We start from the raw sequence: 18,385 nt of genomic DNA on the forward strand, positions 1-18,385 counted from the left end.
TACAAGTCATTTACGTTTCGATTTGCTCTAAGTAACTGATCCTAGGGCCATATATTCTAGGGCTAGTTCCCAACGAGGTTCTCAGTCGTCAATGTTAGCCTTGCAGTTATAATATTCGATAAATTATTTTTATTTCGATATGCGGTCTTAATAGTCTTGCCTAACACAATAATGCGGTAATAATAATAATAATAATCGTAAATTCCTTCGACATATAAAAGAACTTTTTCTCGATTATAGTCTAATATTATAGACGTACTATCACACATTTACACTACCCCATATATTTTGTTTATTTCAATACGATTTAAACACCTAAACATATACAAGATTAATATCGCACACTTGTTGAATTCATTATTTATTATTTAGATTATATTTTAGATTGTATTGATGCTCGTGTAGATTGAAATAAACTTTACTAATCAAAACAATGAGTATACGTTTATAGTAAAAAAACTACATTTTAAATTAATTAGTTATACAGTTCACTTTTTACAGTTACTTTGAATTTTATTAGTTAATAATGTAAATAATACCTGAATATATTCTTTAAAATGTTAACGCATGTTTACTTAATAATATTTTACTCCTTTATTTAAAAAAAAAGAAAACAAAATTAAAAAATAATTTATATTTTTCACACTCTATTAATTTCCTAAAAAAATTTTTTAATAAGTATATAAGTAGGTAAACTTTTTAAGTGTTATACACACATAATGTGCTTGAATAAAAATATATACAGACATTTATTTTTAATAAAAATTATTCTTCTATAAATAAATTATAAATATTAAAGAATTTTGGTGGTCCAGTCACACTTAACAGTATATATATTATATTCTATGTACATATGTATAATGTACACAAGTAAACGTAACTGACTCACATTTTATAATACACACATAAATGAATTTAAAAAAATACCGAAATGTCTGACTTTAAATTTCAGGAACAAAAATTTTTTTTGTTTAAGTATTAGGCTTTTTTATAAACGCAATATATCGTGTTATAAGTATAGCGAAAAATGGGCTATATTTTTGTTTATAAAAATATTATAAATTTAAATGTTCCGAATCAAGAGTGTTCATAAGCTTTTCTAGCTTATAAAAAAATTCAAAAAATTAAGATTGAAACAACAAGATTGAAAGGGAATTAAGGGTAAGAAAGAGGATGGTGATATGGAGATCCAGCAGAATTTACGGGTTCTTCTGTCCTAAGTATATGCTTTAATGGCCGGATCAACCTAATTATTAACTTAATATAATAGTTTTATCAAAATTCCTTACTGCATTTTTATAAATTTATTAAAATTAATTTATTTAGAAAATTACTAGGATATGAAGAATATTGTGAATTCAGTTTTTATACAACTGTCAAAAATTTACTATACAACGTTGCATAGCATATAAATATATGTATGTAAACTGTTTCACAGCATTATATGGTTTACTGACATGACTTTATGGTTTATCTTTATAGTAAATTGTTCGTTTCAAAGCACAATATTCACAATAGTACAGTGTTAGTAGTGATGATGGCCAACAAAAATATGTGAATTATTAAGGTCGTTATAGCTTGCGGAAATAGATTTTAAAAATTATATATATAAAAAAAACAGAAATTAAAAAAAGCACCAAATAGTTTTAAAATAGGACAAAAACATTAAAAAAAATTTTTGAACAAACTATTTTTATGTTTTTTTTTTTAAATTTAAAAAAAAATATTCTAATTCATAAATTACATTTAGCTTAGTTTCGTTTTTTTTAAATTAGAAAAATAAAAGAAATACAAATTTTTGTTTTTGGGTTAAATTATTTAATTTCTTTTTATTTTTATTTGTTTTTAACAATTCATCCCAAAAATCAGGTGAGTCTTTTGATTTATTCCATATACACATTGCTTTAATTAAAATATTTTTGTTTTTGTTAATGTGCACGCATAAGTTATGACGTAAGGAATTCTTATATGTAAGTATAATACTAGAAAAACATTTTCATAGAAAATCATCCGTGGCGGGCAACTAAATTAAGCTCAATTTAGTTTTTCGATACTCGTAATGTTATTTAAATAGATTATCTCACATCCTTAAATTCTTGATAATATTCTTAAACCAAATTAAATATTCGAATAGTAATAGGTATACATATATAAATTCCAATGCTTAGAATATGAATCTGAATTGTTAGAATAAATTCCAACAACTAAAATTGTGAATTAGTATTGTTGTTATTCGCGATAACAATAATACTAATTCACATGATTGAATTGTGAATTAGTATTATAGTTATTTATATTATGCATCTCAGTCGGGCGGACATACGAAAGAAAATGCAATTTCATTTCTAAAAAATTTAATTTACCCTTCCAAATTTCCTGATTGGATTACACTTACATACTTAATTTTGTAATTTTTTTTTCAAATACATATTGTAGTCAAACAATAAATAAAACTATATTTAAAGCACAAAACAAAAAAAATAAAACTAATTTGCTATACTAAATAAAATGCTTTGGCAACATTCGAATTTCACTTCACCACATAAGTATACCCGCATTCTTTTCACGTACTCGTATATACATAAAATTTAATAGACGGAATCCTAGCATTGACCAGTTCAACTCTTTATTGTATTTTTGTTTAAGAAATAAATAAACAAGAAAAAAAAACAAGAAAAATTCAGAATTTTCTTTTCCTAAATATTTTTATTATAATAAAAGTTTTTCTGAATCCAAGAAAAACTAATAACTTTTTCGGTTTTCATATAATACGCACAAGTATGTTTAACATATGTATATGTATAAACAATGTGTGTGTTCGGATATAATCTATACGAACATATGATATGCTATTGATTATACCTTTATATATATTCTAATATAGGGTATAACGGACATATGCGTACGTATACACTTTTTAATATGACTACTTTTGAAAGAAAAGAAGATGTATGTACCTCCACATTTAAAAATAGGCATTACTCATAATAAAAATTGAGTTCAGATATGAGATGATGGGTTGAAAATCTACACACATCTTCTCTTTGGGTATAAGAATCTGAATCTGAAAATAACACTTTACACTTATAGAGAGCTATAGAGCTAAATGCATTTTTATTTCATTTATTTTTTATTTAAATTTTTTGGTTTTTCATTTTTCTTTTCTTTTTTTCTTTTGAAAATAGAACTTTAAAATTCTCTTTCATACTACTTATAGTTTATGTTCAAGACATTATAATTTGTAATACTCGTATATACAGTGGAATTTATTTTTTTTTTGACATTGTGCGTTTGTTGTGTATATTTGATTAGTTTACTTAATGTAATAATGTGATTTTGTTTTCTTTAATACTCTTATATTTTAAAAAATTTATTTGCAATTTTACTTAGATTTCAGTTTTATTATAAATGGATGCACATTTATGCGTTTTATTATGTCAATTAAATTACAATATTAAACGATCTAATCACTAAATATGAACTTCGAATCACTAAATTAATATGAAATTAAAATTTATCAAAACAACACTAAGAAATTTATAAAAAATAGTTAAGAATGAAGTTATTCAAATAAAACAATTTCTATAATTCTTGCATTCTAACTGCACTTAATGTTCGTAACACTTAAGGTGTATAACACTTAAAGTGTATAACACTTAATGTGTATAACACTTAACGTGTATAACACTTAATGTGTATAACAGTTAACTTGTATTTTAAAATCATTTGAACAAATTATCACTGAAATGAATAATTTAATAATTTTGCACACATTATGCGTGCCATTTAAAAATAAATGCTCTGTTGGCCAAATCGGCTGACACATTTAAGTAGTTTCATTGTATATTTTCATGTACTTACATTATATTTATTTATTTATTTATTTGGTATCATTTTTGTTGTTATTTTCATTTTTATGAAGAACAAAAAAAAATATTAAGTATAAGTAAAAATTCTGAGCGCACAACCAGCGAACACTCACATACAATTAAAATTTGAAAACTAAATACTTAGTATGTTTGTATTAAAACTCATGAAACAAAAATATTCTTTCATTTTATAAAAAAAAAATTATCAAAACAAAAAATAGCAGAAAAAATGCAACTCGAAAAAATGTTTCTAACAAAAAAAAGTGTTTTAATTTTGGTTTGTGTTTGTGTTTTTTATAAATTTTAAAACTCAAGTGTGTCGAAATGAAATTTTTTGGCACAAGAGTAAAAGCTAGAACCATAGAGATACTAGAAATATTTTTTTTATTGAAAAAAAAAACAAGATTGCTTAAAAAATCAATCTGGTATAAAAAAAAATATTTTTTATTTTGCAATCTTTAATTTGTTTTTTTTTCTTATTCTTAAATTCTTCTCATTGTAAGTTTTATGAACTTTAAGTAATTTTAATAAAAAAATTTATTTTGTAAAACGGTTTTCGATACGCATAATGAAAAAAAGTGTGTTTGCATGTGTTTGGTATGTTTGCATGTGTATGTATGTAGGTTTATAATAAACAGTGGTGTAGCATTATTTTGAATTTTTGTGTTATAGTACTTAAAATAAAAATTTAAATAAAGAAAATGAAAATTACGGGATAGGGGAAATTTTATACATGTATGTATTTAGTAATTCAACAAAATTCCATAATAAATTTTTTTCAGATCAATCTCCTAATGGGAGGATAAAGTCAACATATTTTTAAATTGTTGTTTGTTTTTGTTTCTTTAAACAAAGTTGATAATGGCCCTTTTTTTTGGGATTGTTTAGTTTGAATCAACAGGTTTTTTTTTATGTTTTTAAGTTTTGTTAAATTGTAAACATCTGAAATAATTGTGTTGAGCAGTTAAATATCATATGCATATGTAATACATCCAAACATATTACAAAAATAAGCACTAATTTTAATATAATCGAAAACAAAAAAAAAAATTCAATATTTTTGTAAAGAACTTAAGGAAAAATTATATAGAGTGCAATATTTCAATAAGAAAGCCTTTAATTTGTCGAAGAATAAATTTTGATAGTTATATTTTTAAAATAATGTTATTTAATTAATAAGTTGACGAACTCAAGTAGCCTGTTAAAAACTTTAGGAGCTCAAATATTATAAAAGCGCTCAAAATTTTTCTTAAAGCCATAATATGAAATAAAACGCCGAGTCAAATATGCTGACCGAATGAAAAACAGTTAGAGCGTTTAACGAACAGTTAAATTTGTAGTTCGAAATACAACATCACGGTATCTTTAAGATTTTAGTATTTAACATTTAAGAACCAATTTTTTAACATGCTGTACATAACTTGTAAATACAATATTAAAATTTTGAAATAAGTAAACCCCATTTGCATAAATAATGTAGTAACTTATTATGAGTTAGATTTACTACAAGGTTTAAAAAAAGAAATTATGGATTATCGACTACAACAACGGATTGATAATCGAATATCGAATTTCCATCGATTAATTTACTACTTTATCTATTTAACCTCTACTATTTGCTACAATCCCTTTCTAATGATTTACGATACTTGCTACAATATACTAATGCTACAAAATACGGATGTGCGTGTATATTTATACATTTTATTGAAATTCGTCAACTGATTTTTTACAGATGGCGCTCTATAAGATTAATTGTATTTAATTGATTTTTATTTTATTACTTAGAGCAGGTATAAGTTTTATATTACTTATGTATAATTTTATTAATTATGTAGAATCTTGCTATGAATGTCTCTATGTCTAAACACAATTTATAACTATTTATTAGGACAAAAATAATAAAAAATAAACATGAAATTGAAAATTTTATTAGCTTCTAATAGTTTATAACCGGTTATTAACGCTATAAATGTGTTAATAAAAAAATTATCGGATATTATGTAAAAATTGATGACATTATTGGAAAAAAAATTTAAACTCAATAAAATCTAAAAATATGAGAGTATATTGGGTATACTTATTCAAAAACGATTCACAAATATGCAAATTAAATATATAAACTCTTATAAAATAACATATGTAGTTAAATGTATAGGGTCCAACATCAACTGCTAAACTCTTAAGAATTAATTAATTGAACAAATCGATTTGAATGTCTTGCTTATCCTTATTAGTAAGTCAAGTATTACACATAACATTATCAGATTCATGATATTAGACTCTTAAGTTGTTCTGAAAAACAAATACGAGATTGCATGCATCTCACTGATATGTAATACTTAATCGGTATCTGTCATACAATACAAATATTGTGAATAATAGGTAAGTGTTATATTCTGAATTTTATTTTTACTGAATTAATTACTATATAACTTTGAATTATTTCTAAAATTCACTGCGAAATTCAAAAATATGAAGAAATTTTATTCATGCCTCCAATGTACACATATACATATATATGCCTAATTTATTAAAGTGTCACTCCCATATATATATTACCGCTCTATTACACCTCTGACAGTAACTATTATTGATAAACTCTTCAATTTCTTGTCTTATTTTCTTGAATTAAATTTTAAATACAAATAATAATAAAAAAAAAACACAAAACCTACTCAACAAGTTATTTTTATTCAAGGTTCAATTTTTATTACAATAAAAGCTTTTCATTTTATTTATTTTTTACGTTTTTCTTAACATGATTTTCATCTATACTAATCGTTCCAATTTAATTAAGTTACACTTCAATACACAGCAGCTATTAAGTAAATACTAAAAAAAGAACAAGAAAAAAAAAGCAACACACAAGTAAAATAGTGCGTTTTTTTAATGCTTATTATGCGCGTATTTTTCCAAAAATGTTTTAATTCTATATAAAAAAAAATAAGTAAGATCTTCCAATTTATGTGAATAACTTATTAAAGTACATAATACATAGTTAAGGTACATAAATAATATTTACGATAATTTGCAATCTCAAATTTTACATTATCGGATTAAAAATTTTTTTATTTTATTTTGTGCTTCATCGTGCTCGTGTATCACTTAACACAGATGATATCTTTACTATTTTTGTTGTTATATAATGTAAACTTATTTTATTTACATTTTAGGTTTATTTTTTGACGCATGAGGCCGCTGTTTATAATGTAATTTTGAAAATGTTTTTAAAAATATTTGAAATTTGAAATTCAATTTAAATAATTGCTGGTCGAGCACATGCCTAATTGCATAATAATGTGGCAGTAACTTAAAACTGCGTAAGTCAATTAAGAATAAAGTTTGAATATTACAATTGGTAAAATTCTTGTACAACGCAGGAAATTAAAATATTTTATTTGTTTTTTTTTTTAGATCTGAGGCACTCCATGTTAAGGAACGATTCTAATATCGGTTCTGATGAAATCATAGTCATATTGAGGAAAAAATTTTTTAAGAGCAATATTTGTTCATAACCAATCTGTCACTAAGTTAAGATCTCACATGAGCGAAAAGAATTTATTTTATTTTGCGTACCTCGTTGCAAATTGTATCCAACGTGATTACTGTGCCATTTTCTCTTTTAAATCCCCATAAGTATTCCAGCACAATTTGAATTTGAAAAAAGTTTTTAAGCAGTACCTTTTAATAATTGAAAATAATTTAACAACTCCGATATAAATGATTTTAAATGCATTGCTTTTGATAAAATTTATTAAAAAATAAACCCTGCTATGTTGAAATATTCAAAATATACTATTGAGATATAGTATTGAGATGATTAATTTTGTCCTAGACGATTTTGCTAAAAATATTTAAGTACTAAACTCAGCCCTTATACATAACAATATATTATATGTCAATAATAATTATACATATGTACATACATATGTTCTCGCAATTCTTTTTTAATACCGAAATTCTTTGAAAATGTTTTTTTAGGGATAAATTTTATGTGCAGAATACGGGAAATTTTCAGAATATACTTGTATACAATCGAGTTTTCAGAAATTGTGAAATAATGATCACACAAATTAGAATTTTGACATGTAATTTGATATTTCACATAATATTATAACAGATAATATAGCAGATAATATAGTACACATATTTTTGAGCCATAAGAAAATTTGTTCTAACACACAAACTTTCTCATATTAGCTTGTATATAATATTATATTGTATGACACTAATATTGTTGCAAAATAATAAAGTGTAAACGCTGAACTTCACCACACTATGTATATGTAATCAAAAACTAGTAGACAAGTAGCAAAAGAAAGAGAAACATTGTAATTTTACAATCAATCAATTATACACTAAAAAGGCTAAAAAATTAATCAAACAGGATATGCAAAGTAGTTATATGTACAATGATAACAATAAACGTCATTTACATATTTAATACAAATAAAAATTCATGTACCTGCATAATATATGAACTTACTCAATATGCCAGTGTTTTGTTAGTGACAAAGTACTTAAAAGTGTTTTGAAAGCCAAAAAATATTAAAATCAAGAAAGAAAATTTGCTTTGTTTTCAAACATTGTATAACATTTAAAATCGAAAGAAATTTACATAAAAGACAATAGATGATTAAAAATGTTAATTAAAACAAGACAATTTCAAAGAATTTACGATATCCTTATTGAATTATTTAAAAAAAATTAATATTAAGAACAAAGAATGAAATCAAACATGAGTTCGTATACACTTGCATTAAATTAGTAAATTTTATTTTAATATTGGCTTGTAATGGATTTAAAATTTTATAAATTTTATGTTATAAAAATCTGAAATTTGAAAAAGCAGTATAACAGAATATATGTATAACACATTAGTTAAATATAGTTTAAAAAAAAATTTGCCCTACAACACTTAAATACAAATAATTTTTCAAAGGCATTCAAATATAAAAAATTTTGGTACAAATACAATTTTTAATACTTTCAAATTATTTTTTTAAAAATTTTAAAACAATTTTATTTTCTAGTTTTAATTTAAATTCATTCGTTTTATAAACAATTTAATAAAATATACTAAACAATTTTAATGTTTAATTTTAAATTTAATTTAATTTCTGTTTTTTTTTTTATGTGTTTTTGGTATTCTCAAAAGAAATTCGTGCTTAATATACTTTACCCTCATTATTCTAAATACTATACTTATTTGATTAAAGGCGTGTGCGCCAACAGAGAGTACCATTAAAAAATATAAAACACATTTATTTTTGTTCTTGTTACAATAGATGTTCACATATTTTATATATTATTATTAAATAATATAATACATACATATATATATATATATATATATATTTATGTTAATGTTATATATAAAGATATATATATATATATACGTATATATATTAAATTACGAAAACGATTTAGTCACATAATTTTCATTTTCAAAATATTTCTGGCTATTTTCCAATTAGTACAATTTTGCAATTTTTTTTGTCATGTTGGTCGTCAGTCAGTCATTATTCATTATTATATATTTCATTTGATATATATATGTACCAATAACATCATATATACGCACACATAATAATAATATTATTTTTGGAAATACAGTTGGTTGTCTCGTATTTAAAGTACACTACTATATATACTAGGGATTGCATTATCGGTTAACGATTAACCGATTAACCGATAAATCGTCGAAAAATTGACGATAAATATTATCGATAATTTTTTTTAAATTTACCGATAATTCCGATAAATTAAGTTTTATACAACATTAAATGTTATACAACAACATCAACTGATAAAATGACGAAAATTGTGCGTATCAAAAAACGACGAACTGTATATGCTGATATTTTGTTATATTTAAATAATCCAAATGACAATGAAACATGGGAGGAAAATTATAATATTTTCAATCAAACTTCTCGTTTGGTTATATCAAAAATTATTGTTGAAATTATTCTTCGTGTTAAAGAAATAAACATAAGTAATACTTCTGATTCGACACCACAAGAGTGGAGTGGAGTGGAGAATTGTGATAAAACTTTATCGCTCGAAAAACAACTAGATTTAAAAATTAAATCTAAGTTGAATAGTAATAGTGAATCGCCAAATATAAGTTCAAAAGAAACAAATGGTAAAGAACTTATGAAAATTATTAAGAGGGAAATGGTTCATTATGAACATATTGGGGTACGTGGAGTATATCTGGAAATGGTATATAAATATTTAGAAACAATTAAACCGACCAGTGTAGAAGCCGAAAGAGCTTTTTCATCGGCCGGTTTATTTTGTACTAAAATTAGATCTAGATTAAGCGATTATACATTAAATTGTCTTTGTTTCTTGCGAACCTATTTTATGAATAAAAATAATCCAAAATAATAATGTAAAGTAGAACTAATTTGAATTAATAAAGCATTTATATGTACAAAACAAAAATTAAATTTTTATCGGTAAATTATCGGTAAACCGATAATTGAGAAGAAATTTATCAGATTACCGATAAATGATTTTCGACGGTAAATTGCAATCCCTAATATATACTGTATATATCATATACTATATAGTGTATATATCGGCTATATACTAGTATATATCATGCGATTGGGGCAATGTTCACCACTTAACATGTTCCGAAGCACAGAGCCTTAAAGCCACCCTAGACTGTTTCTTTTTTAACTTTTTAAAAATTTTGAGCATAACTCCATTTCTGTGTCTGATAAGGACAATATTAAGTATATGATTTGGAAATATTAAAGGAAGGACCTTCTCATGAATATTCACATTATAGTTATAATCAGTTCAAATTTTGGAATGATTTGAACAGATATTTAACTTCAAAAACAATTCTTTTTAGCTGATGTAACATCATAGTTTTCTCTAATTTTGGCGCAGCTGACAAGTTTATTAACTGAGCTTTTCTTTGATATATGAGGCATCTTCCTACCATTAGGAGTTATTAAGAAAAATAAAGTACTGCAAATGTTGTTTGTACCAATTTTTTTTCTTTTAATGACTTAAAAAATCGTACAACAATCGTCCAAAATTGTCTCTCTCTTTTCTTATGCAAATGTTCAATTTAACAACCGGGTTTCCTCTACATATGACTCGGAGAATATCATACGAGACACACTGTATATGTAAATAGAGTAAGTATATAAGAACCCTACACAAAAATTATTTTTAATAAAAAAAAATATTGTACTTATGTATGTAAATATATAAAATTGTATGAACACATATTTTGTGTGTTTAGATGTATGTACGTATACCCTCATACATTATATAAAAATAAACATATTAAATATCTATTTTTTTTTATATATTTTTCATAAAGAAACAAAAATTATTTTTTTTTAATCCATAAATTTTGTTTTATAAGTTAAAGTGCAAAAATTATAAGAAAAAAATAATAATAAAAAAATTTTTTTACTTAAAATTTTTGTTTTTAAATTTTAATTCTTAATTTTTTATGATAGTTATACCGTATAGAATACAAATCGTAAATTATCTTCATCTAGAGATATTAAAATATGATTCATTATGAAAAATATAAATTTAATGAATTAAAAATTTTTATATTATATACATACATACCATATACATATGTACATATGTTTTTATATGAGTGTGCTTGAGTACATGGTATATACTTGGAAATTAACAAAATAAAAATTATTTATATACATGCAAGATATTTAATATTTGAAAGTGTGTATTTAATGGACTTTAGAAACCTGTTTACTTATATAATTAAGATAATCTAAGATTAATGAAATCAAAGTAAAAAAAAAAAAAAATGATGTAAAACAAAATTAATCTAATATGACAAGAATTTATGTACAATGATATGGTTTAAGACTTTGCTAATACCATATTATTATACTGGTATATCATATTGCAATTTATTACAAGACTAAAAAATAATATTTTAAATTTTTATATTAGAAGTAGAATTAGATTATAGATTTCGTAAAAGTTTTTTATTTAAAAATTATTACTACAGTAAAATTATTTTAGAAATTGATAAAATTTATTTTTGTAGCATTTCTAACACAATTTGGTGAAAATGTGCTAATTGAAATGTAGGTCAGTCAATTCGATCGTGCGTTTTTACAAAAATTTCTTACATCATATAAGAAAGAAGCTGAAATTTTACAAAAAAAAGCAAATTTTTCTGTGAAACACTTAAGTATTTTTTTGGAATAATATTTTTAAATTCCGTTTAGGAGTTATAGCCTAAAAAAATCCTAAATATGTAATTTTGCGGACAATCCCGAAACTACAAACATATTTTAAATTTAGCAAACGCAAAAACTCATAGACTTGTTTCTTCTACTATGAAACATAATCATAAATCAAATTGTAATGACAAAAATGGCAATTAAAACCATCGCAAATTCGTTTTTTTTTCAAATTTTGGTCACTATTTTGCTTTTGGACAGTGCGTTGTACAAGTCTGTTTAGAAATTAGTAAATGGTTTATTTTGGCGAACAAAAAAGCATTTCATTTTTCCCAACTTTTTCTTTTTTATCCAAAATTGTAAGTTTTTCTCAAATTTCTGTAAAAGCAAAAAAAGACAATTCGACTGCTATGCTAATTCTCCCTTTAATTTTTGCTATCATCCTAATTATATGCAACATTCATGATACTCGATTTTGTTAACACATGAGAATGATTTATTTAAATGCAAGGATTTTCACTTGTTCATTGGAAATGTGCTACTTTACAAACTATTTTTTTTTAATCTAAGAATTTGTGTCGAGTCAAATTGTATATTAAATTTTCGTATTTATTGAAAATTTGTGATAAATTATTTTTTTTTTGTTAAAATACATTGTTGTTAAATGAATTAAACTGTTCGAATAATAATAATAATTTAAATATGTAGTTTGTATATTTATTTCTTTATTTAATTCCAAAAGTCAATTAAAATAAATTAAATACCTACATTATATTTAAAATACACAATGCTAAAAAGTCTGATATTTTTTCATATTCAAAAAACAAAAAAGCAATAAAAACTTGAAAAATTTCAAAATTATTTTTAAGTTACAAAATAAACACATTTTATATTAAGCATACCGAAACAAAAATAATATTATTATGTATAATACGTTTATAGTACATTAATTACGAACACAATATAAATAATAAATTTAAATAAAAATATTTAAAGGTCGATATTATAAATTTTACGAGAATTACTTTATGTACATATGTACAAGTAAGTAAGTATAAAAGATATTTTAATCAAGGTTTTATTTTAGAATTCAATCAGGTGATCGTTTTTTGTTCGTTTTCCTTTTTTTTTAAATAATATTCTGATTTTGATCGATTTAATATACAATATTATAATTATATATAAAAATTATGTGGGTTGTTATAATTGAGTTTTTCTTATGAAATATTTATTCTTTTGTTAAAAAATTTTATGCCGGTATTTTAATTGAACTTTTGCGACAATTACGATATATTGAATGCATTAATATAATATTAAATGTAAGTACTAGTTTAACATTTGTATAGTATGGGTAATTAAAATTAAAATTTACATATTTATGTATGTATACTCGTACACGAAATTATTTATTAGTAAATTACACACCTATACATATGGACCTTATATTTTGAGTTATTCTTTTTGTAAAATTTTAGCTGCGCATTATACGGATATTATATACGTTCAAATTGAAGAGAAGTGACTTGGTGTTATAAACTGTGACTATTTCCAAATTTGCAATATTAATTTTGTAAGTATAGTTTGTTGAAATTGACTAATACGATCTTAGAAAAGGATTTTTCTAAAAATTTAATTTTGGTAAAATTCAGGACCATATTACTCTAATATATAATTTTCCACAATAAATTTCAAATTTACACAAAAAATTTTACGTCAATGGTTGAAACATAGTTACCTTTCATTCATTTTCCTTGAATACAAACTTTGTTTGCTAATGTAATCGTGTTAAAATTGTACACATAGTTGACACTTAAAAAATATGTTCACAATTTTAGTAGAAAATGTTGTTGTTTTAAGCTCTGAGGTAAAGAGAAATTAATTCTTTTTCTAATTTTAGGAATTTCGCTGAAAAGAAAGTTATGCGACTTGGTTTGCACTGAAAAGAATATTTTACGAAATTTCTAGGATTTAAAACGAATTTTAATATTAAGAAGATACAAGTACATGTGCACTAACAATGCAAGCTTAACATACCAATTGTGCTACTTTAATTACTACATGACGCGTATATGTATACTGAAATATCAATTGGCACGTATATAATCATAGATATATTTATTATTATAATAAGTAGAGAATACAGTTATGATTTTTGCGAGTTTATGACTTACATTTTAATTTTAATTTGAAATCGAAGTTTTTCTTTTAAAACACAAGAAAGAAAATGTTAAATATTTTACGTTCGTATTATATGCATTTAAATCTACAATTCTGTTATATATCATGTACATCTGTTATATATTAAACGCATGTATAAATTAATGTTAATAATTTGACAAATTGCAATTGTAAACAGTAGACTTAAAAATTCCGTGAAAAATCTAATAAATTTTTTAAGAAAAATGTTAAGTATAAAAAGAAAAACCATGTTTTTTTTATATATATATGTATATGTGTTATATATGTACTTATACATATGTATATATTTGACTTTTAAGCAGCTTAATTTTTATAAAAATAATCGAGCATAAATTGCGAATTTTTTGTCATTAATATGCAAATTTCTCAGTTGTAGAAATCTAGTATACATTATTATATTAAGTACATTACTGTTATATAGGCCATACGTATATATAAATATGCATGTGCGATCTCAAAAAAAATTACTACTTAGGAAGTATAAGAAATATACAATATGTATATGTACAAATGTATGTACATGCAAAAATTTTAAGTTTTCGTTCTGTTATATGATCTGTAAATTCAATAATTTGTGAATTTTAAAAAATATTTATTAATATGTTGATAAATATAAGTAGCTATTATGGTACTGAAATTTTTATTTTATGTATTTTCATACATGTATAACAATATCTAAATTAAAATGGGATATTAATCTATGATTCGGAACATGGTATATACCGTAACGTTAATTTTAATTTTTTCCTAATTTTTATACTATTGTTTATGATTTATAATTTATTTAACTTAGGTATAATATAAATGAGAGAAATTTTCATACTTAAATTTCTAAAAATTGTTAAGAAAAAAATAATTATTAATTGCATGCATATTTATACAACTTAATTAATTTTATATATTGAATATATATATATATATATATATATATATATATATATATATATATATATATATTGTATATATATATATAAATATAAAAAAAATTAAATTAATTAATAAATGTGCATAAATGCATATTATTAATAATTTAAAATGCTAAGTATATTATATGCCATACATAACCTATAATGAATTTTATTAAAAATTCATTAATGCAATTAATCACATGCAATATGCATAAATTTTTTAAAAGTAGATATATATACATACATAATATCCGCATTTTCTTATGTATATACAAATATACATTATATATAAAAGCATATACGAGTACATATAACATTATTCGTATATATACATATATATATGTATCTATATATTAATATTGTAATGCATATGCATGTAAGAAATATATATTGTATACATATATTTTATAATTATAACATAATAAATTTTCATTATAATTTATTGCATTTTGCATACTTATATATTATACATATTGTAATTTCTTATTGTAAATATATGAACTTTTTTTTCATGTTTATATACATATATATTATATTAATGTATAAATATTAATATCAACCATAAATATATGTAAATGTTGATATAACACATAAGAATACATAATATACGCATGTATAACAGAATTTGTTCCCCCTTGTTTAAGAAATTCATTCAAAAAGCAAACAACACCAGGATTTATTTTTACAAATAAAGTAATACAATATAAAAATGATAAAAAAACTAAATAACAAGAATGAAATTCTTTAATTTAAAATAAATTTCTTTTACATGTATGTATATGTATACATATATATGCAAAATATATATATATATATATAATAAAAATTATGTATAAGTACACATTTAATAACTTATATATGTACTACTCGTAAGTAGCTTGTTGCGCTTCTTCGACTCAAAAATTTGTTTTTTGCCGCTTTGTTATACATATTTATGTACATACATAATATAATGCTCCATACATATTTACATACATACGTACATGGAATGTATATGCTCAAGTTTATAGCCGTCTAATAAATTTTAATTTATATATAATAAATTAATAATTTATTTGACAAAAAATATTATAATAAATAATGAACAATTTTTAATAAATCATAAATTAAATATGAATTTTTTCTATATAATAAAAACAAAAAAAATTAATAAAATATTTAATTTATTTTATTATTTATTTTATATAAATTTATAAATTTTTTAATTTACATACGATTCTTCTCGTTTTATAACAGCAATAATGTTATTCCAAATGTTAAGCATTATCCAAATTAAAAATTAACTTCTTCTTATTTTTTGCTTTATTTATTGTTATTGTTATATTTTTATTCTCTCTTTTTATAACAGTAGTATATTATGTATTTTTTATAATAAATGTATATGCATATATAAAATGGTTTATAAATATTTTTTATACTTTTAATGTTTGTTATGATAATATGCAATATGTATATAAACTTTTTTGTTTTTACTCTTTTTTTTTTATTTTGTATCTATTGTTGCTTTGTTGCTGATCGTTTATTTTTATAATAATATGTACAATATTTATGTATACACAAGTATGTATATATATATGTATACCGTTTTACTTTATTTTTACTTTTCTTTCAAATTCTGCACTCAAAATAACAAAAAAATATGTACAACAAAAAAAAAAGAAAATAAAAAAAATAGAAAGAAATAATAAAAATCATAGAAAGAAAGACAACAGAAAAGAAAAAAAAATAGTTATGTAATTTTATAATATTTATATATACATATAATTATATACATACATACAAAAAAATTTCAATTTCATTTACATATACATACATACATACACACTAGATATACGTACATATTATTATAATATTATGTATAATGCATTTTTTCAAAAAAATTTTCTCGTCTCTCAAAGACACAAAAACAAAACCCATCCAACACAAATTATTTTCTTTAAAGAAACCAAAAAATAACAAATTAAAAATTAAAAATTTCAAATAAATTTAATTTGTAAAAATTTACTTTTTATAATATCTACATACATACAAATTATGTATAATATAAAAATAAAAAATTGTAATACAAAAAAAAAAATCATCCAATTTGAAAAAAAAAATTCATGTAAAAAATGAGCACAAAATATTATTTTTATATTATTTTTGTTTTATAAATAGATATTTGTATAACAAATATATGCACATTTACATATACAAGTTTTTTCAGAATATGCACTTTATATCAAAAAAAAAAAAATTAATTAAATTTACAAAAACCAAAAAAATTACAACAATATTGCAAAAAAAAAATTTTCAATTTTGTAATTTAATATAAAAAAAAAATCAAATTGATCAAATAACAAAACTGTTATACATATGTATAATATTAATATTTAAATATATTTTATTTGAAATTAAATTCATTCACAAAAAAAAATTTTTAAAATTTTTTTTTTAAAAATATTTTAAATTAAAAATCAAAAATAATAAATGCAAAAAAAAAATTTTTTTTTTTATTATTACCGTTTATTTTTTTATTAAATTTTTAAATTTATCAATTTCATTTTTTTTTCTTTTCTTTATTTTTAAAATATCTATTTTTTTTTTGTTTTTTTAAATTTTTTTTATTTAATATTCGTTTTATTTTTAATAAAATATAGTCGTTGAAAAAAAAAATTAATAATAGTAACAATGATGAAAAAAAAAACCGTATTAATTAATTAAAATTAAAATTAAATAATTTTATGACAGAAAAAAAAAAAAAAGATTGAAATCCGCGCATACAGACAGACGGCTCTTGAGTAACTGAAAAATGTATGAGTGTTATACGCGCATTTGAAAAATGAACCTGTGCGCAATCGCATAACTTTAAAATACTTAAAAAATAAAAAATAAACAAGAAAAAAAATCAAAAAAGTATGTATAATGTTAAATGTATCTCTCAATCTCAAATTTGTATATATGTATAATTGTATGTATATTACAAATATAACACAATTTACATATACAATATATTATACAGTAATTTTGTACATATACACATTATACTTAAAACTTTATTTTTATTTCTCTACCTATTATTTACTTTTACATTATATTCTTATACATACTTATATACGCATAATATAAAAGTTTTCATATAACAATAACTATATAAAAATGTTTCAGGTTGAAAAAGTATATTTGTATTTTGTAAAGTTTTTTTTTTTTTTTAGTTTTTCTTCTTCCT

At 22.0% G+C, this 18,385-nt stretch overlaps 1 protein-coding gene across 1 annotated transcript in view; it reads right to left on the reverse strand.

The window, feature by feature from the left end:
- LOC129613466 (formin-J) overlaps window positions 1-17,939 on the reverse strand; it is a 56,813-nt gene extending 38,874 nt beyond the window's left edge. Inside the window, exons 1-3 of the mRNA XM_055527548.1 lie at window positions 17,680-17,939; window positions 16,991-17,111; window positions 16,392-16,688 (exon numbers count right to left, since the gene is read on the reverse strand). The gene's annotated coding sequence lies outside the window, so the exon portion shown is untranslated. The remainder of the gene's footprint in view (window positions 1-16,391; window positions 16,689-16,990; window positions 17,112-17,679) is intronic.
- Window positions 17,940-18,385: the final 446 nt, after the last annotated feature.

Source organism: Condylostylus longicornis, unplaced genomic scaffold (genome assembly GCF_029603195.1).
Source record: "Condylostylus longicornis isolate FDR11 unplaced genomic scaffold, ASM2960319v2 ptg000084l, whole genome shotgun sequence".
Taxonomy (NCBI): domain Eukaryota; kingdom Metazoa; phylum Arthropoda; class Insecta; order Diptera; family Dolichopodidae; genus Condylostylus; species Condylostylus longicornis.